This window comes from Macrosteles quadrilineatus, unplaced genomic scaffold (assembly GCF_028750875.1).
Source record: "Macrosteles quadrilineatus isolate MER2022 unplaced genomic scaffold, UCM_ALF_1.0 Scaffold_1__1_contigs__length_201487025, whole genome shotgun sequence".
NCBI lineage: Eukaryota > Metazoa > Arthropoda > Insecta > Hemiptera > Cicadellidae > Macrosteles > Macrosteles quadrilineatus.
Window position 1 is genome coordinate 87,771,661 of NW_026542594.1, and position 22,579 is coordinate 87,794,239.

At 35.4% G+C, this 22,579-nt stretch overlaps 1 protein-coding gene across 1 annotated transcript in view; it reads right to left on the minus strand.

Annotated features, from left to right (window-relative positions):
- LOC128983821 (synaptic vesicular amine transporter) overlaps nt 1–11,946 on the minus strand; it is a 107,793-nt gene extending 95,847 nt beyond the window's left edge. Inside the window, exon 1 of the mRNA XM_054403139.1 lies at nt 11,884–11,946. The gene's annotated coding sequence lies outside the window, so the exon portion shown is untranslated. The remainder of the gene's footprint in view (nt 1–11,883) is intronic.
- Between the last annotated feature and the right edge of the window lie 10,633 nt (nt 11,947–22,579).

Here is a 22,579-nt window from a genome sequence, read left to right on the forward strand (position 1 = left end):
ACAGCTGTGGGATGGTCAAGTAGCCTGGGGAGGATTTGTGTAATCACGTCACCGCTATCACATGACTCATTAGTGTCCTACCACTGGTCAGTTACGATCCTCTACATCCTCAGTATGTACTAGCTATCATACATCACACACATTTACATGTAATCCTCGGCCACAGCTGTGGGATGGTCAAGTGCTCTCTGGGGAGGATTTGTGTAATCACGTCACCACTATCACATGACTCATTAGTGTCCTACCACTGGTCAGTTACGATCCTCTACATCCTCAGTATGTACTAGCTATCATACATCACACACATTTACATGTAATCCTCGGCCACAGCTGTGGGATGGTCAAGTAGCCTGGGGAGGATTTGTGTAATCACGTCACCGCTATCACATGACTCATTAGTGTCCTGCCACTGGTCAGTTACGATCCTCTACATCCTCAGTATGTACTAGCTATCATACATCACACACATTTACATGTAATCCTCGGCCACAGCTGTGGGATGGTCAAGTAGCCTGGGGAGGATTTGTGTAATCACGTCACCGCTATCACATGACTCATTAGTGTCCTACCACTGGTCAGTTACGATCCTCTACATCCTCAGTATGTACTAGCTATCATACATCACACACATTTACATGTAATCCTCGGCCACAGCTGTGGGATGGTCAAGTGCTCTCTGGGGAGGCTTTGTGTAATCACGTCACCACTATCACATGACTCATTAGTGTCCTACCACTGGTCAGTTACGATCCTCTACATCCTCAGTATGTACTAGCTATCATACATCACACACATTTACATGTAATCCTCGGCCACAGCTGTGGGATGGTCAAGTAGCCTGGGGAGGATTTGTGTAATCACGTCACCGCTATCACATGACTCATTAGTGTCCTGCCACTGGTCAGTTACGATCCTCTACATCCTCAGTATGTACTAGCTATCATACATCACACACATTTACATGTAATCCTCGGCCACAGCTGTGGGATGGTCAAGTGCTCTCTGGGGAGGCTTTGTGTAATCACGTCACCGCTATCACATGACTCATTAGTGTCCTGCCACTGGTCAGTTACGATCCTCTACATCCTCAGTATGTACTAGCTATCATACATCACACACATTTACATGTAATCCTCGGCCACAGCTGTGGGATGGTCAAGTAGCCTGGGGAGGATTTGTGTAATCACGTCACCGCTATCACATGACTCATTAGTGTCCTACCACTGGTCAGTTACGATCCTCTACATCCTCAGTATGTACTAGCTATCATACATCACACACATTTACATGTAATCCTCGGCCACAGCTGTGGGATGGTCAAGTGCTCTCTGGGGAGGCTTTGTGTAATCACGTCACCACTATCACATGACTCATTAGTGTCCTACCACTGGTCAGTTACGATCCTCTACATCCTCAGTATGTACTAGCTATCATACATCACACACATTTACATGTAATCCTCGGCCACAGCTGTGGGATGGTCAAGTAGCCTGGGGAGGATTTGTGTAATCACGTCACCACTATCACATGACTCATTAGTGTCCTACCACTGGTCAGTTACGATCCTCTACATCCTCAGTATGTACTAGCTATCATACATCACACACATTTACATGTAATCCTCGGCCCCAGCTGTGGGATGGTCAAGTGCTCTCTGGGGAGGCTTTGTGTATTCACGTCACTACTATCACATGACTCATTAGTGTCCTACCACTGGTCAGTTACAATCCTCTACATCCTCAGTATGTACTAGCTATCATACATCACACACATTTACATGTAATCCTCGGCCACAGCTGTGGGATGGTCAAGTGCTCTCTGGGGAGGCTTTGTGTAATCACGTCACCGCTATCACATGACTCATTAGTGTCCTACCACTGGTCAGTTACAATCCTCTACATCCTCAGTATGTACTAGCTATCATACATCACACACATTTACATGTAATCCTCGGCCACAGCTGTGGGATGGTCAAGTGCTCTCTGGGGAGGCTTTGTGTAATCACGTCACTACTATTACATGACTCATCACCAAGATGAACTGGTTCTTATTTGAAAGCTTTATTTTCCTTTTGCCTCTGAATTGATGTAGAATTGATGTTTAGAACTATTTGTGAAGTTTCTAACATAATTTAAGTAAGTAGTTGCGATCATTCAAGGGGCTTTTGTTAATCAATTTCAAAATACGTATTCGTACAGCTTTAAATAAAATATTTGTCTCACTTTTTTATCTGGAAAAAGGAAAAAACGTTAGACCCATAATGCTGTTTCCGATTTTTGCACTCCCCGCCACTACATTTTGATGTTAGATAGTCAAACTTTAGCTGTTAAATAGTATATAATACCACCAAGTTATACTTAAACTTCAGTCAATGCGATCAGGCTGAAAACTTATAATGATTAGAGCCACAATCTACCCTCCTCCCTTTGGCCATTTCTAAACGTTGTACAGTGCTTAACAAGCCAAGGACTACCTGTTCCTTGTGCAGATCCCATGGAGAGGATTTGCAAGAAAAACCGAAACCGTAATCACATTCATTGTCTGCATTCTTATTGATTACATACGGATATCAAGCTCAATTAGATGATTAAAGTTAAACTGTATACAAACTAAAAACCACCGCCGCATCAAACCTGCCGACTATGTGAATTACCATTTGTCTGAATTGATTTTCAATTAAATCTATTTAAATAGCATTAGGTTTAACGAGTACCTACGTTTGCTGCTAAAGGGATACTTATAAAGTGTGGTTTTTAGTAAAATATTAATAGCTTAGTATAAAATAAATAAATTTGCCAAGTTTAATCAAAATATTTCCATAAACAAGCAAACTACATCATTTTACAATATTCTCCATAAGAATAACGTAGAAATTTTGAATCATCAGTTTTTTTTTATACAGGGTGTCCCGGAACTCACTACCAATATTTTAGGACATTGTTCCTGGGTAAGAAACATATCTAAATATCATATTTAAATTGTCCGGAAGTCCTTAGTTACTCAGATAGCCGCCATTTTGTTTTTTTCACTTATTAATTTTTTTCTGAAAATTGGTTAAACATACGAAGTTGAAACTTTGCACAAACATTTATGACAACTAGACAAAGCTACAAAAAAATTATGACGATTTTTCAAATTCATAAAACAAAATGGCGGCTGTTTAAAATTTTGTTTCTTAAATTACTCGAAAACCGTTGATGTTTCAAAAATCTTACATAAATTACTTTTTTAAGGCAATTTTATTACAAATCGATCGACACCTTAATCTGTAAGATCGGACGAGTATTTACTGGGATATGGCAGTTTTAGTGATACGTGACCGCCGGATATTAGTTGCAGCGCATGCTGAAAGCGGTCACGTATCACTAAAACTGCCATATCTCAGTTAATACTCGTCCGATCTTACAGATTAAGGTGTCGATCGATTTGTAATAAAATTGCCTTAAAAAAGTAATTTATGTAAGATTTTTGAAACATCAACGGTTTTCGAGTAATTTAAGAAACAAAATTTTAAACAGCCGCCATTTTGTTTTATGAATTTGAAAAATCGTCATAATTTTTTTGTAGCTTTGTCTAGTTGTCATAAATGTTTGTGCAAAGTTTCAACTTCGTATGTTTAACCAATTTTCAGAAAAAAATTAATAAGTGAAAAAAACAAAATGGCGGCTATCTGAGTAACTAGGGACTTCCGGACAATTTAAATATGATATTTAGATATGTTTCTTACCCAGGAACAATGCCCTAAAATATTGGTAGAGAGTTCCGGGACACCCTGTATATTCTCCGTTACAAATAACCGTAAAAACTAATAACCGTAAATTTAACAGGGACTAGAGGAAAATTGGTAAACTTTGTGTTTTGGGGGTAAAAAATTAGAAAACCCAATTTTTATCCCATAAAACCCTCCGTAAAACCCCGTTCTCATGGTCCGATCATGCTGGTTAGCGAACCTATCCAAGTTTATCCCGCCTTACACCTTTAAACCAAAATCCATCGAAATCGGACAAAAACTACTTGAGTTATCGCGTTCACGGACACACACCCACACACACCCGAACGAATAGTGTTTTTGGCCTCTGGGGACAATAAAATTAAAAAGTAAGTCGGTACGGACCTAGGTCCCACCTACGGTAATAGCTACTTCCCTATAGGGAAATTCGCTAAAAGAGATCCAAAAAGGTAATGTAAATATTTTTACCACATTTTCCCTGCTTTTTGGCAACAGATTGTGGGGTCATGTGTTTTTGATTTCACTGGAATTTCATTGCTAAGCGTTTTGTTCATATATCTCTGTCGTATAACCAAACAAAATATGCCACTGGCTCTGGATGAACTCAAAGGATTTCAAAAGAGATACGTTCCCACTCCTGATAGACCTAACTAGAGCAGTTTGTGCTCCACTTCGCCAGGGGTCGCTATACTGTCTTTGACTCTTGTGAGATAGCATATCACACGTTTCCTGGCAAATTACCTTCGTTTGAAAGTGGTCACATCACCGGCCTCTTGTGCAGCTGAAACTCCCAATCAAGCTGCAACGTTGAGAATAATGATAATCCCAACAGCTTGTAAATCAAATGAATTGTTATTTGAAATCCAGGCAAGCTTTTTGTATGTGGATTAACTTTATATTAACAGCACAAAATATGTGTATGTATTTATGTATATATATATATATATACAGGGTGTTCGGTAGTCAGTGTCGAATATTTTAAGGCATTATTATGCACGCAAATTGCTATAAAAATACGCAATTTGGATGGTTATATCTCACTCCTACTTCCGGCAACAGCCATTTTTAGAATTTTCCAAATTTCTTTACATTGTCTAATAAAATCTCATATTTCTCAACTTTTAACCTACATAATGATATTTTCAATGGCATTTTTAGAATCGTCATTAAATATTCTATCAAAACACGTATAATATAGTACAGCTGAACCCATTTAAAAGTTTTTAAATTTGAAAATATGGAAATATTTTGATTAAACTTGGCAAATTTATTTATTTTATACTAAGCTATTAATATTTTACTAAAAACCACACTTTATAAGTATCCCTTTACATCATTTTATTGGTTTTTAAATTCTGAACAACTTTGTAATTTACATTCTTCGTGTCTCTTTTAATTTTTGTGTAAATAACAAAAACCCTAATTGTCCTATATTAAATGCATGTTATTTGGGTTTAACACTAACCTTTTTTTATGGGGCCATTAGTGTTAATGTGAATTGCACCATTCTGATACCTCTGAATATAGTAAAGACCATTTCTTCTACTCTAATAAAAATAAAATACCCCCGCCTCATAATAAACATCTCCTCGGACTCCGACATTATTTAACTATAAAATATTTGGCTTTACATTACCTTTTATTAGTTCCAAAAGTAACCTTCGTCACCGTGTTACATGTTTCGGCGAGCTGCCATTGTCAAACACTTCATTACAGGAATATATAAATCAGCTTGAATTAGTTCTCATTACACATTACACGACAAACAACATTTACACAAGACACGTACGTATACTTTTAGTTTGATATGCCTATCAAGAGTATACAACATTGTCTGTACACGAGTGGGAACATAAGGTTACTTTTGGAACTGATAAAAAGTTATGTAAAACCAAATATTTTATATTACAGTTCCGGGGCTACAACAATGATATTTAATTATTTAAACTGTCTTGCAACTGGGCAAGATTACTATGAGGATGACACAAGAATTTAATCGTATAGGGTCGTAAAATGTTAGTGAAACTGTCTGTTGAAAGTTTTAGAGCTTTTCTTCAAACAAAACTTAAAAATCACTTATATCTCAAAAACGGCTTGAGATACGGCAAAACGGTTAAAATAAACGGTTCCAACTTTTGATCAAAAACAATAATACAGCGTAAAAAATCTAAAAATCTAAAATGTTTTATCATTTTTTTATATGGGAACCATTATTGGTAAATCAATTAAACAGTTTAATTTGTATGTCAATTCACTGTAGTATAATGTCGGCGTTGGCTCTAGAATAGGTGCAAAGGTTACAGACTCCAAGCGCTGCCGGCACGGCACTGCTTAACAAATCTTTTATCTGAAAAACGGCTTGAGATACGGCAAAACGGTTAAAATTTAGGCTTACTACTTAGGTTCCAACTTTTGCACACAAAAAAACAATAATACAGTGTAAAAAATCTAAATGATTTATAAATAAAAATCTTTTTTAAGTACTACGTTTTTAAACGCACTAAAAAGTAGAAAATAATTTATAAATATTATGTAGAGAGAATAAATACTTGTAAGATTAAAAACAAAAAAACGTGGGGCTCATGCTAATTTACGATTATCTTTACCTATTGAATTCATATTATCTATTGCATCCACCCCACGATTTTCGTTTTAAATCTTACAAGTATTTATTCTCTCTACATATTTATAAATTATTTTCGACTTTTTAGTGCGTTTAAAAACGTGGTACAGTACTTTAAACAGCTTTTTTATTTATAAATTATTTCATATTTTTTAGTCTTTAATGTGTAAATATGTATAATCTATTTTATATGGCCTGTTTATACAAACCAAAACCCTTTTAACTGTAATCAGATGTTGTTGCTAATGATACCATCTATATTATAAAAGGCAAAGCCCCCACTGACTCACTGACTGACTCACTCATTCATCACTAATTCTCCCACTTCCCATATACCTAGGAGGCTGAAATTTAGTACACTGATTCTTTAGACATTAAATATGAAAACTAAGTTGTTTTTATTCTGATCGGACTCTCGGGCTCCGACCCAGTGGCTCTGGAGTTTCCCATGTTAACCTTATGACTACTCATATTTAAATGGAATGAATGAATCTTAACAGCTGTTTCAATTAAACAAGTTGGTTCTGTTCTATGATGTTCAATAGCATTAAAATTACAAGGATTACCAGGGTGCAGCACTATTATTTTTTTGAATCTATGACAACAGCTAATTTGCAACCAAAAGGTGAGTGAGCGTAGCGAACGAACTTCAACCTGGAGGCGAGTTAGCGTAGCGAACGAGCTAACCTGAAGGCAAGTGAGCGCAGCGAACGAGCTCCAACCTAAAGGTGAATAAGCGTTGGTATTTTATTTTTATTAGAGTAGAAGAAATGGTCTTTATTATATTCAGAGGTATCAGAATGGCGCAATTCACATTAACACTAATGGCCCCATTAAAAAAAAATGTTAGTGTTAAACCCAAATGACATGCATTTGATATAGGACAATTAGGGTTTTTGTTATTTACACAAAAACTAAAAGAGATACGAAGTATGTAAATTACAAAGTTGTTCAGAATTTAAAAACCAATAAAATGATGTGCCTTTTGACGTATGATCATATTTGAAAATTTTGAACAATGGGCATTTGTAAATTTTCAAAAATAATTTTATTTTTATTTTTCTCGTTTCATAAAACCTTTACTTGTAGCATATCGGAGTAAAGCTAATTTCATTACAAGTAAGAAAATTTAACCGGAAAAGGGCTAAGTGCATTGGTATAGGAAGCACAGAGTATTAAAAAATATATAGATTTTTTTTTTCAATAAAAGAAACTGCTGCCATTTTGAAACGGAAAAAGATAATTAATTGCTGTTTTAGCCAAAATGATTTTCTATTAAATACATTTAAAATGGTATATAACATAACATATGTTAACTTTGGAAAATTCTGAGATTCAAACTAGTGACCCTCAGTTTTTACCATTTCATTTTTGTAGGTTAAGCCGTTTTTCCGTAATCAATTTGAGACACCTATCCTGGGACATCCTGTATATTTATCTTCTTCTTCTATATTTATAAAAGTAGAAGTTTGTATGTATATATATATAAATATATATATATATATATATATATATATATATATATATATATATATTTGAACGTTATGGACTCCGAAACCGCACGACAGATGGTAATGAAACTTTCAGGCATTATTAAGCATTATTCAAGGATGGTGTGTGAAGTTTGGTACAGATTCGTCAAAAGGGCTCCGCCCTAGTGGTTCTAGAGTTTCCCATGTTAACCTTATGAGTACTTATGTTTAAATGGAAATAAAGAATCTTAACAGCTAGTTTAACTAAACAATTTGATTCTGTGATGTTCAATAGCATTAAAAAGTAATAGGTTTACCAACAGGGTGCAGCACTATTATTTTTTTGAATTTATGACAACAGCTAATTTGCAACCAAAAGGTGAATGAGCGTATAGCGAACGAGCTCTAACCTAAAGGTGAGTAAGCGTAGCGAACGAACTTCAACCAGGACGTGATTGGGCGATGCGAACGAGCTCATCTTGAAAATGAACGAGCATTTGTCTTAAAACCCCATTAGGACAGGACGACGTCCCAAGTCCAAGTCCAAGTGTGTTTGACTATGGCGACTAGCGCCACGTCTCGTGAAGCTCCTTTTCTCTAGGAGCATATACTTCTTGACAGCTGTGGGTCCAAGCCCTGGTAGCTCAGCTACCTGTAGACGTCAACGTCGTTCTGGGGGTTAGTCGTCGATTTGGGGGCGGAGCTGGAGAATATCCTCAGCAACCAGGTCCCTGATGTGCTCCCAAGGAGAAACATCCGCCGTCTCTTCAAGTCTTGCTCGAAGGCCGTCGATGAAGTCTCGGAGAGTCGTGATAGCTGCGGAGTCCCTGATGACGGGGTTCCTCACGTACCAGGGTGAATTTGTCGCCTGCCGAAGAGCCTTGCTCTGGACGACGAGCAGCCTCCATCTAGCGGTTCTGCAGGTGAGGTGGTACCATGCAGGGGCTGCGTACGTGAGGACCGGCCGTAGCAGGGCCGTGTAGAGACGGATTCTTGCAGTCGTCGACAACTTCCTCGAACGGAGCAGCGGGCGGATGGCGCCAAGACCCTTCCTGGCGAGGTTGCAGACCCTCTCGACGTGGGGAGTCAGGGTGAGTCGCTGATCCAGCAGGACGCCGAGGTACTTCACCCGGCGCTTCCATGGGATGTCGGCCCCGTCGTGTCAGGCCAGCTAGTACAGTATATATATGTGTGTCCACTGTCCGTGAACGCGATAACTCGAGTAGTTTTGGTCCGATTTTGATTAAATTTGGCTTGGAGCAGTAGGACGGGATAAACTTGATTGAGTCCGCGAACCAGCATGATCGGACTATGAGAACGGGGATTTAGGGGATTTTTATTGGTACAAATTGGTTCAATAAAATTGGTAATATCTTTCTAAACAATTTTGTAGAGCTTAAAAATAAATAATTTAGTGTATTGAAGCGTTGTTGTATGCTTAACGGTTACAAAGAAAATTAAAAAAGTGTAAATTTAAAATTCTTATGATATTCATATGGAGAAAATTAAAACTGTTGTAGTTTACTTATTTATGGATATATGTTAATCAAATTTGGTAAATTTACTTATTTAATCCTATGCTATTAACGCTTGGTCAATAAAAAAAAAACACTTTTTACCTCCCCCGTAAAAGCAAACCTAAGCCCTCGTTTAATCTAATGTTATTTAAATGGGAAATAAATATGTCTTATTTAAGGAAATATTTTAGTAAACGTTTTATCAGACAAGTTTCAATTCACTTTGTCTGCAGGATTGCTGCGGTGGTTTTTAGCGATTTTCCCTTATAGGGAATAAGCTATTACCGTAGAACTCATGGTAAGACCTGGACCCGGGACAGATTTACGTTTTCGTTTTGAGGTCCCCAGAGGCCAAAAACACCCTCCGTTCAAATTCATATACATATTTATATATATACGTGTCCGCTAGCGCGATAACTTGATAAGAAATGATCCGATTTTGATGAAATTTGGTAGAAACGTGTAAACCTACGTTTATTCGAACGAGTTCGTGAACCAGCATGATCGGACATGGGAACGGGGGTTTATGGGGTAAAAATTTGTTTTACCCACTTTTGACTCTAAAACATAAAATTTCACAATTTCTTTCCAGACCATTTTGTAGAGCTTAAAAAAGAAATAATATTGTATATTGAAGCGGTTTTGTATGCCTAACGGTTACGGAGGTAGTTAAAAGAAAAATTTTAATTTAAAATTCCCATGTTATTCTTATGGGGAATAAATAAACTCTTGTAGTTTGCTTGTTTATGAATATATTTTAATCAAATTTGGCAATTTTGTTTATTTCATACTAAGCTTTCAACATTTTAATAAAAAAACACACCTCAATACCTTCCCCGTTGCAGCAAACCTAGGTACTCATTAAAATTAATGTTATTTAAATAGGAAATAAATCTGACAATTTTCAGGGTATATTTTAGTAGAAATCCAGCCACGTAAATGGAAATTCGCTTAGTCTGGAGGTTTGCTATGGCGGGGGTATTTTTATATGATGTGATTTTTTAAATGTATGCTCAAAACTTTGTTATTAGATGATTAGTCCGAATTGGCTAAATAGTTTCATTCAATATTAAACCTTTACATTATTGAAAACTTACATTGTAATACTACAATATTACAATAATATTAACAAAAGAGACAAATTAAGTACTTTTTAAGCTTTGAAAATACTCTAATCTATCTTTTTATGTTACTAAATAAAATTATGCATACATAATTTAGTCTATTACTAGCTGTGTACCCGTTCTACGCACGGGGATCTTATAATATTCAGTTGAAACCTTCTTATATAACGAACAGCAGTTGGTTTGCATATTTTAAGATATGCTGGCCAAACTATTATACATAGCTTCATTTTATGTTGTTTTTTGTTGTTCCGGATCGGTATGACAATCAATAAAAGGTTAAATTACCTCTGTGTCTGCCGGTCGATCCTATAACGGTAGGCTTACTTTTATTTTTACTATCTGATCTCGTTTGCATGGCTCAATCACGTCCTGGTTGAAGTTCGTTCGCTACGCTCACTCACCTGTATGTTGGAGCTCGTTCGCTGCGCTCACTTTCCTTCAGGTTAGCTCGTTCGCTACGCTCACTTGCCTTCAGGTTAGCTCGTTCGCTACGCTCACTCGCCTCCAGGTTGCAAATTAGCTGTTGTCATAAATGTAAAAGAAATAATAGTGCTAGTGCTGCACCCTGTTGGTAATCCTTGTAACTTTAATGCTATTGAACATCACAGAACAGAACCAACTTGTTTAATTGAAACAGCTGTTAAGATTCAATAATTTCATTTCTCATAAGGTTAACATGGGCTTCCAGAAATTCCACGTCAAAAATCGACAAAAACTTGATTTTCAAGGGTTTACTGTTAAATATCTAACTGTCTCATATTCGATGAAATACGTCTAAAACCATCTCATATATGTATAGTATTTGGAAAATAAGTTTCAGGCGGGACAGTGCTATAGTTATTGAGGAGTAGTTGTAATAAAGTGCGTATTTTAGCGTTACCAAGAGAATGACAGATAGACAGACAGACAGACAGACAGACAGACAGACAGAAATTGAGATAAGGTTTGATTCGGTTTCTCTGACCTATGAAATGTAAAAATAACCAAAAAGTTCATTATTCTAAGCAATGTACAGACAAAACTCTAATTTTATTTATATAGATTTCACATGCATCACTTTCATAGCCGTACTTATGACCTAATTACTGAAATATAATTCTAACAACAAACATTTCAACGGGACATTAATGACTAACACATTTTGCTCCAGAAACTGCTTGGAAATTCGATTATCTGTTAAAGAACATCATATTAAATTTTACTATTATTAGTAAAATCAATCTAATTTATAATTTTGAAAATAAGTACTACATAAACACGAACATGTGCTTCACTCATACATTCGTTTTCAAAATTATACTTGATAATATCGATAGCAAAACTATTGTAGTAGTGACCACCCAATATCTAGTATACAACTAGATAGTAAGTTGTAAAAGTGATTGCTACACATGTATGAGAGAGGTTAAGTTACCTTGATTGGTTAGAAGGACATGGCGGCTCGGCCTAGGGCCACCCGCGTCCTGTGACCAGGACCTCGCTGTCGCTGTCCTACTGACAATCCCGATCCTTCGTCCTACCCACTACCCACCATCACCCACCACCACCCACCACCACCCACCATCGATCCCACCCAGAGGTGGTGGAGACTGACAACTCACCCCTCCATTACACTAATCATACCTGCCTAGTTGACTGTAATAGGTAGCCTATCTGCCTATACCACACAATCACTTATGAACAATCTACACCAATACAGTGTATTACTCTATTTCCGTTCATTATGTATTTGTATTTTGTTTGCTATACGTAGTAAGATAATTAAAAAAAAAAATACTCATTATTAGTCGTTATTCATTTGTTTTGTTTTACGTCATTGATCTGATCAACATTTTCGTACTGGAAAGGTCCAAACCCTGGTCTTGACGTCAAACGATTGATCAAAATTTGATCACTTTTATAAGCATTATGCATTATTATGCATTATGCAGTATTATGCTATATTTAATGACGATAAGTAATGAAAAATCTTACAGCGTAGGCTTGAGAGAAATAGTGGGAAACGATCACTACCCTACACTAATGACAGTTTAGGGAAGTTTTTTTATTCTATTTGACATATTAAAAGGATGTATAAGCAAATTCTTAAGCAAATTGGACACCCTTTTATTCATTTTTTTAAATTGTTTTATTTAAGCCGAATTTACAAGGTCGGTATGGGTTCTACTGCAACAAAATATATTTTTTCTGATAGAGTATGTAATGCAGATTCTAAAAAGATCGTTGAAAACACCATCATATAGGCTAAAAGCTGAAAAATGAGATTTTAATATGCAATGTCAACACATTTTGAACAATCTAACGACTGTTTCCGGAAGGAGAAGTGAGATATAAGAATCCGAATTGGGTATTAATACCGTAATTTTCGTGCATAATAATGTCTTGAGACGATGACTGCCAAACACCACGTATAGGTATATATAAGATTACGTGAAATAAGAAATACTGCAGTACCTTAAAAATATGTATATTTTACTTAAAAAAGAGATATCCAACCGTCGCGTCGTGGCAAACGATCAATCCACAAAGCCCATAATAAATTTATACAATTTTTAACTCACGTAGGGAAAACCCCTATAGACTGATTTGTGCCATTTCAGCTTTATACCTGCACATAATTGGTTACTATGACCATCGATTAAAGAGTTTGATCTATGCTATGACTGTGTTAAATTACGTGCGGAACGCTTTAGCTATTTAGGAGGAGTATTTGTAAAACTAGTTGTACAATGAAGTTGCCTGTTTGCAATATTGACCGGAAGGAGCATATTAATCCAATACTTTTCAAAGTCAATGCTACAAATGTGAATGGGATGTCTACTTGAAGTATCCAAAGTCAATACATCCATTTGGTTCACATGAATTGGAAGTCTACTTGCAGCATCCAAAGTCAATGGTATATTTGGTTCACATAAATGTAATGACTATTTGCAGAACGTAAAGGCAATGGTTCATAAGTATAGTTGGTTATTCATTTCGTAGTAAATTATACTCAACTGTATTAATCCGATTGTTTGTCCCTTTTGTTCTGTATTTGAAATCGGCTAGTTTAGTTGATTTGTTGATCAAGCTTCAGCCGTTCAGGAAAGAGTATTTGTAAAACAAAAGCAGGAGTTTAGTAAAGGAGCTTCGTTTGCTACGCTTAAAAAATAAACTGTTAGTAAGTTTCAAATTGTAGTATAAATGGTTTTAATTGAGTTTCGAAAACCTTGTTAAGTTTACCAGAATTAAAAAAAATCAAAACCCCACCAGCAACCCCTATTTGGGGGTGGGCGATGAAATTTAAAATTATGTTAAAAAGTGCATGACATCATCCTGGTCACGTGTAAAACCACGGTTATTTTAAAATTTTTAGCCATGAAAAAAATTAAAGTAATGGAATATAAAGGTCCAGTAAAATTAACGTCCAACATTTCTTGCCATAACTTTTTTAAATTTGTCGTTTCAAAGTCGGCTTTGTGGCATTAATTTACTTTTTAAAGCTTTTTAAATTATTTGCACTGCATAGGGGTTGCCATTTAAAAATTTTCAGTTACCTCCAGAAACCCCTATTTTGGGGTGGCGGGTAAATTTCAAAATACCACCAAAAAGTTTTTTACATTACCTTAGTAACGTGTATCGAAGCTCTTTTGAATATGCAGCCGTTCAAAAATTAACTAGGGGTTACATTTTTGAAATTTTGTAAACATATTATGGCGAAAATATATTTTTTCTGGCTATACCGCTGGTCTAGAGCTTATTTTTGAAGCAGTATTTAGTTATACCGTAAGTATAAACGTGTTTCTTGGTGCCAATTCCGAGATAGAAGTAACAACTATTCAAACTTAACTCATATTATAATGTAGGAATATATGATTGTGATACTAATAATAATAGTATAATAAAGGAGTTCTTTCTAGGCCGGGTTGTGAAAGCCTTCGTTTCACTTTAAGTATAACGCCTTACAAAAAGCGCTTTTTTAAAAGATAAAATATGTTATTATTTTTACATTAAGAGTACATGTATAGAGTTTACATTAACAATTGAAACGGTTTGTTAGTTGTTGTTTGTTGTTAATTGTATCAATACAACAAGTTGTACGAATGTAACTATTTATTTTACCATCAAAACGTTTCTCTTTTGGCCTCTGAGATCTCGTCTCAACGGCCGCGGCGGATGTCGCGATGTTTCTGTTGAGAACCAGGTGCTCATAATCTATGCTACACATCGCGGATGTTTTAGTCTTAGTTCAATGGATAAATACATTGCTTATATTTTGATATAATTGTTCAACCTATTTTACATTTTATGGAAGACATATTGCTTGATATATGTGATTTAGTTCCTCTCCCTTGTTCAACCAAAGATCTTGGAACGTTGGACTGCACTGTGGAATGCAGTCCAATCAATAGCTGGTGGAGTGGTTACAATCAATATCCATATTATCGTGGGATAATATGGTTATTGATTGTAACATAGTTTAATTATTACTCCATAAGAACCTAATTTAATTGAATAAAAAGTCATTATAATGTTAATAAAGTAAATTTCAAAAATATCTTCTTTTTATAAAGACACCTTTAGTGATATGCTGGTGATATGAGTAATCGAATAGTTAGTGACTGGGTTGTCCTTTAAGTGAATTTCAAGCTAAATTTATGGCGTAAAGGAAAACTCCTTTAAGTTTTGATAGCTTTTATCATCGAGGGAAAATTCATTTAGATATCACTGGCAAAGGGCTCTCGATGAGAATAGACCCTCGACAGACCTAATTTACCCTTCGCAGGGAGTGAAAAGTTTGTCTCAACTTGTGCTTCACAGCTGGTCCTAAACTCTGATAAAAATGTTGAACATCAATATAGTACAAAAATGCAATAGGTAACCGTTATCCCACCGACTAAAGGACTTAACAATCACAGCTCATAACTTCTAAGAGAGGTTATGTTTTCGTTTATAACCACCCATCGTTAATATATACATAGTTGGAGGCTTGAAGATAAATTAGTTGGACCCTTAAATTTGTTATGATAAAAAATGGATGATTGACACTTTATTATTGAAACAGGGACAGAGCGGATTAAAATAAGGCCTAGATCATTTGTGTGTGTATCACACAAAAAGCTTGATACGATGTTTTTATACGAAACGGTCATTTACTGGTGCACTGACCCTATTACAAGTTTACGGAGATGAGCATTTATATCAACACCATTTTAATGTTTTAGCTCAAATAAAATACATGCCAATTATTTTTTTTTATCTGATAATGTCCAATAAAATATGCTTTTGACCAAGTTTTAAAACAGTCTTTTATTACCGACACGTAATTCTGTGCATCTAAAACAGATTTTTTATTTAATCTAGTTTCACGACCAATTTACTAGTATTACCTTGATAAGACAGTTTTTTTGTTGATCATCGTTGTTTAGACGGTTTACATTATTTACAATTGTACGTATTTTGATAGCATCAGTGGATGGCCGCTTTTTAAGCTTGAGTTTCCACTTGCATCCGTCGTGGGAAAATGGGCTATTACGATACAGAGGTGGGCACAGAGTTGTACGTACACTCCTGCACGTCCTTGTGATAAAACTTGACGTACTATGTTCAAACAGAGTGTAAAAAATACATATATAAATCATTACATCAGTGAATGACCAAATATTATATTGAATTTCAAAATCCTACTAAGCCCTGTCCTCATTTCTGATTCCTGTCATATTGTATCTCAGATGCTGTATCCATAGTTGAGATAAAATAAATGACCTACTGTTAAAATAACCTATTGGTTTAGGATTTTGATCCCAAAATGAGTACAGAACTGTGCCTTTTACCATGCTTACTGTGAACAACATACAATATATTGCAGTTTACATCAATAATCAAAACACCATGACAAAATATAAAACGAACCTAGTTTTTGTGAGATTCCAATAAGGAAAGCTTCAAGATGAACCGGCTGGAACACTTATTTTAGTTTGTTTTAGAAAAGAATGATTAATATAATTAATATGATTTACTTTAGTTTAATTTGAGTGTTTTCTACGCCATTGGCATTTTTTATGATATAAAAGGGAACGATCCTAACATGTCCTGTTAATATCATCGAGCTATTTGTTAGATAGCATCATCTTTCATAGCCCAATGGCAAATGTCATCTGGGTCTGGAAACGATCTCGCTTGGAATCAAACCAACGACTTTCAGATTTGAAGGCGAGCCCTATAACAACTCGGCTACCCAGACATGACAAAGCAATTTTACTATATTTCTTCTACTGCCGATCTTTCGACCATTCACACAATTTTAGAACCATGCTCACACAATAGGCCTTCTTGCATATTTACATAACTTTACATTTTCCTAACTTACATTTACTCGAACAATTTCGCGCACCAGCATGATCGGACAATGGAAACTGAGGTTAATGGAGGGGTTTTATGAGGTAATAATTAATTGGTTTTTCCTTTTTTTACCCCCAAAAAACATAACATTTAGCAATTTCTTTCAAAACGATTTTGTAAGGCTCAAAAAACAAATAATTTAGTATATTGAAGCGTTATTATGCGCCTAATGGTTACGGAGAAAATTTTAAAATATTATAATGTTTAAATTCCCATGTTATTCTTATAGAGAATAAGTAAACTGTTGTAGTTTGCTTGTTTATGAACATATTTTGACCAAATTTGGAAAATGCATTTATTTCTTACTAAGCTATTAAAATTTAACAAAAAAGAAACACTTTTTACCCTCCCTGTTGCAGCAAACCTAAGTACTTGTAAAACTAATTATAATTAAATAGGGAATAAATGTCATATTTTAAGGAGACATTTTAGTGTAAATCAAATCAGGCAAATGGAAATTCGCTTAGTCTGCAGATTTGCTGCGGCGGGGGTATTTAGTCTATGTCCACGTTTTCGAAAGGTGTTCTGTTCGTGTAAGTGTTAAATGTATTTGACGACCCTCTACAACTCTTACGATATAGAGGATTTTTCCAGAAACTTGGTATAAAGGTTGAAAATGAACCTTTAGGTCCAAAACCTTGGTCACAGACTGAAAATAGCCTGTATCAGCTATCTGACACACAATTTCACCCATTCTGTTGTCAACAACCTTAATCATGGGTAAGCAGTGGGAGTAACTATGATATTTTATAGGGAAAATCACAAAAGTTTTTGAACTAGAATTTTTACTGCAATAGGTTGTTGCTCTATTTTGTTTGGAATTGTAAGGATCATAACAAACTGATTTTAATGAGAACCTGCTTTAAAATAATAATACAATTTTCCGTTATTTTATGGGAAAATAACAAAAGTTACGATAACTTTTGAACCATGTGAATTTTTACAGGAATGGTAGTTGTACAATTTTGTTCAGAATTTAAAGTGCTATTACATTAACAATTATATAAAAATCGTCCCCGCCATTTATGAGAAGTTTATTTTTTCAATTATTTTATGGAAAATCACCATTAAACATCAAAATTTTGAAAAACTTTTAAAATGCCTGGAGATACCATGGATGAGCACCTAAATGCCAAATTTAATCAAAATCGGGCCATAGGTGTGTTCTGTAGCTATGTGCACATCCACACAAACAAATAGACAGACCCAAAACACAGGACCCAAAACGGATATATCGACTCAAAACTAAAATTCGAAAATGTTGACGAAAACAATACTTTCTCCATATACTATGATGGGGAGAAAGTGAAACGGATCACAAACGGTACAGCAGGTGTTTAACCTGTTTATTAACAAACATTAACAACATTTTTTATTAACAACATTTATGTGTGTCCGTGAACACGATAACTTGAGTAATTTTTGTCCGATTTTGATTAAATTTGGTTTGAAGGTGTAAGGGGGGATACACTTGAATACTTTCACGAACCAGCATGATCGGACTATGGGAACGGGGTTTTATGAGGTAAAAACTGGGTTTTCTAATTTTTGACCCTCAAAACATAAAATTTCTCAATTTCTCTCTAGACCCTCTTAAAGAGCTTTAAAAAATAATTAAGTATCCCAAACCTAAGTATCTCAAAGTGTTTTTGTACGGTTATTGGTTACGGATAAAACTAAAAAAATTGTTAATTTAAAATTCCTATGTTATTCTTATGGAGAATATTGTAAAATGTTGTATTTTGGTTATTTATGGATATATTTTGATTATAAATAATCAAATTTATGGATTTTATACTAAACTATAATTTTTTTTCCTAAAAACACATTTTATTAGTTTCCTTGTAGTAGCAAACCTAGGTACTAGTTAAACCTAATGTTATTTAAATAGTTTAATTGAACATTATTTTAGGCGAAAGGAAATTAGCTTGGACGGCAGGTTTGCTGCAGTGGGGGTATTTTTATTAGGTGTATAAATATATAGGTTTTTAGGCAAACCTACCACCACGTGAGCAAGTAACATACAGCTGTCCGTGTGAAAAGCATGCATTTTCTAAATTTAACCTCTCGATAGGCAGGGGTTGCCCTTGTGCTTTTTTTGTGATTGCGAAAGCAAGACGCGAAGGAAATTGTAGTCGCTTGAATTCAAAGGGTAATTCGGATAAAATCATTGGTATTCTTGGGATGAAGACTATTTATAACAGGTTACGTACCTTGACTATTTCTCCTTTAAACTTACCACTGATGATTGTTGCTTCGATCAAGTTTGGTGCCATTGTTTTATCGTCAGTCTGGTTCCGTTGCACAACTGTTGGATTTAAGTTAAGCATTAGTATTATTGGAGTTCCTTCCTTAGTTTAATGACAGTAATGTGGTGGGTTAATTGCAACTGGGAGGTATTTGAATTACTAAAATAGCACGCACGATTATTATTCACTTAATAATTTATGTTAGATTGTATGGTTACAGAACAAAAGATAATAGTATATTTCGTACCTAGGGCTGAAAATGAGGTTTTGCCGGCTCGAGATACTTTTTAAGTTGGATACGAAGTCAAGAACTTAAAACGAAATTGTAATTCCAAAAGTCTAATTTTAACCCCCTTAAAACCGTCTGGGACGGAGCCCTTTGGACAGATCTGCACCAAACTTTACACAATCCATCTTTGAATAATGCTTGATAAAGCCTGGACGTTCCATTACAATCTGTTGAGTAGTTTCGGAGTCTATAGGGTATATACATACATACATACTTCCTCTTTAATAGATATGGATTAAGTTCCGTACAATTATAAATGTACAGTTTTTTGTCTATATAGAAATAGCTTATTATCCTCTCAACTAATCTACTATCATCCTCTTTTACAAAGCGAGGTGAGATACAGAAAAATTCTTTGTTTAAACACTCGAAGGGAATCAATTCATAGACCAGTGGTTGCATCCAATGCGCTATCCCACAAACACTTGCTCTAAGTGTTAAATTTTACCTAAGTGAATTTTACCTAAATTGACTTATCTTCCCTCACTTTCTTGTTTGAAAATTTCCTAACATTGAACAGCAAACTTTCTCCTTGTCTCACTCAGAAATGTTACATTGATTTGTATCGTTGTGTCTTGTTAAGCAATCATAGTCCTTACTAACATCATATCCCTTACTAACACCATAGCCCTTACTAACACCATAGCCCTAATTACAGGCCACGCTACTGTCTCAGATACTAAACTCAAAGCCGACCCATATTTTATGGCTCCATGAGAGAATGTCTGCCAAATTACTCATAGAGGCTAGCATGAGAGTGGTCCTTCATTGCAGGAACGAAGGAATGCAATTTGTGCCAAGATCTTCCATTCCTCCCTCTCACATTCCGTCATTCCTCGCCGTGCGCGGTATATTGACGGCTCCACTATTTAATAAACCCACCAAACCACGTTCATTCAACCCCGTTCATTCACTAGATATCATAATGATATTTGAGGGTCTTTGGAATGATAAATATGCTCAATTGTTTCTGGAAGACGATGATGATATGCTAATGATATCCTATTGCTAATTAGTTTCTCTTAAAGTTTCGACGAGGACGCGCCAGACTCTCTGAAAGTAAAAACTACGATAAGGATAGGTACTAATAATATAAGTAGGTAATTAATATGTCTATTGGCAGTAGTGATGTGGTGAGTACATGCGTATCTTCTACTGGTCTAAATAATATTGTCTGCGCTCCTTAATATTATCAGAAGATACGTACACGGGGACTTTCCCGACTACTCACAGATTGATCTTGATACTTAATACTTCATTCAACACGGAACATGTTGCCATCGATGTTTATCTTAGGGGGGTTTCTTGCTAAGTGTCAGTATGGTTGTTGCACTTACTTACTTACTTTCCGTGTCCGGGTGGTTGTTGTGATTTAATGGGAAATTGGTCTGCTTTAGATAATTTTCAAATCTTAGTCTCTATTCTGTTACTTTTATGGTTGATGATTGATAATTGATCCATACAGTAGAGACCTGGGAAAGTATTAATCTTATTAATTAATAACTTTATAAAAATACAGTCTATCTTAAAATCTAAAATATCTTTTCAAATTAATCAAACGAGGAGACAAATAAATGCGCACATTTAGTCCGATGTTTACCATTTCAGATCCATAGCTTTCCATAGATGGTTACTATGAAATAGACTTCCCATGTGATATGAAAGTTTGGAGCCAAGAAAATGGATGAAGTTCAGGACCATCTCACCAGAGTTTACTAGTGTTTTTTTTCCTATGACGCTAGGCACGAGCCTGGGATTGTTTTTCACATTACTTCAGGCTAGACTTAAGCCGGGTTATAGCTCAGTGGTTTACACGCTCCGATAAAACATAACTACTTGTCTGCAACGACTAATCGTTACGTTTTGTCATAGGTTGAGCGGACCATTTACACGTTCCGTCTTTTTCTCTAACTTTGGCTCTCAAACCACTACCAGATGTATCTTGTTGTGAAGTAGTTGACAGGCTCCCTGTATATTTGAAAATGGATGAGTTACTGTTATAGTCTGTTTACGTTATTTGTGTTGCAACAAGTTTCAAGAGGATAAGAAAATCTAGAAGTAAGTGGTGTCGGCATTGGATACTGAAAAAACAGCTATCTCATGTGGAGTTGCAAAAGGAGTTGAGGAACTGATTTTATAACTGTCAGAACTGAGGCAGACACTGACATATAAATATTTATTTGCTCGACAGAGCCGCAAGGATACAGCAGCTCCGTGCTCCTCTCTAATGCGACCAATTGTAGACTCGACTCCTGCAAACTTTCAGATTTTCTTTCCGAAGATGATTCTTTTTGGAAACTTGTAACTCGACATTTTTTAAATATTAGAAATAGGGAATACATGTATTATATACTACTCGTGGCGTGAAGGGACATAAGTCCCTAAAAAGCTCAAATATAAAACAAATTATTGTAATATTAAAAAAAAAAACTCACAATTAAACTCATTGTACACCATATCTTTTGCGTATGAAACATTTTTTGTTTGTCTTTGTTTGCTTTTGTTGGTTAAATTTTCAATAAATCACTCCAGAGGTTCTTTTAACTCTGATAATGGGAGCAAACATATAACTATTTGTGAATAAATACTGGTTTACTAAGGTAGCTTTGGTGTTTGGTCTTGTGGTTAATGACGATAAAAAAATACTTCCCTGATTGGAATTTTGTAAATTGTCTTCGTCAAATATGAAATGGCAACTAAAGGTGTGTTGAGATAAGCTTAGTTCTTGGTCAAAACCACTAAAGCATACCGACCCAGTTAATATTTTTCTAAAGTTTATACTCTTTTCGTAATTTGTTTACAAAAATTAGTGTAAAGTAAAGGCATACCCCATTGACAGAACCTAACCAAAGATTTGTTTCTGATCAACATTAAAGAAAACTACGTTAGTGTATGTTTATGTGGTGGTATTCCTCCTAAACTTTCGATTGACTTTACATATTCTATCAAAATGGGCCTAACCATCCGCTAATTATTCCTAAATCTTTTGCGACAGGTTAAGGTTACATCATCGATCTCTATTGGTTACATTACACAGCTATCGAAACCAAAAACTAAATTACATTTCATCTGTATTCAAATACATATTTTTGGTTAGTTTAAGAAACGTAAAGAAATGGAGACTAGCGCTAGGTTTTACTGTTATACAGGGTGTCCCGGAACTCTCTACCAATATTTTAGGGCATTGATCC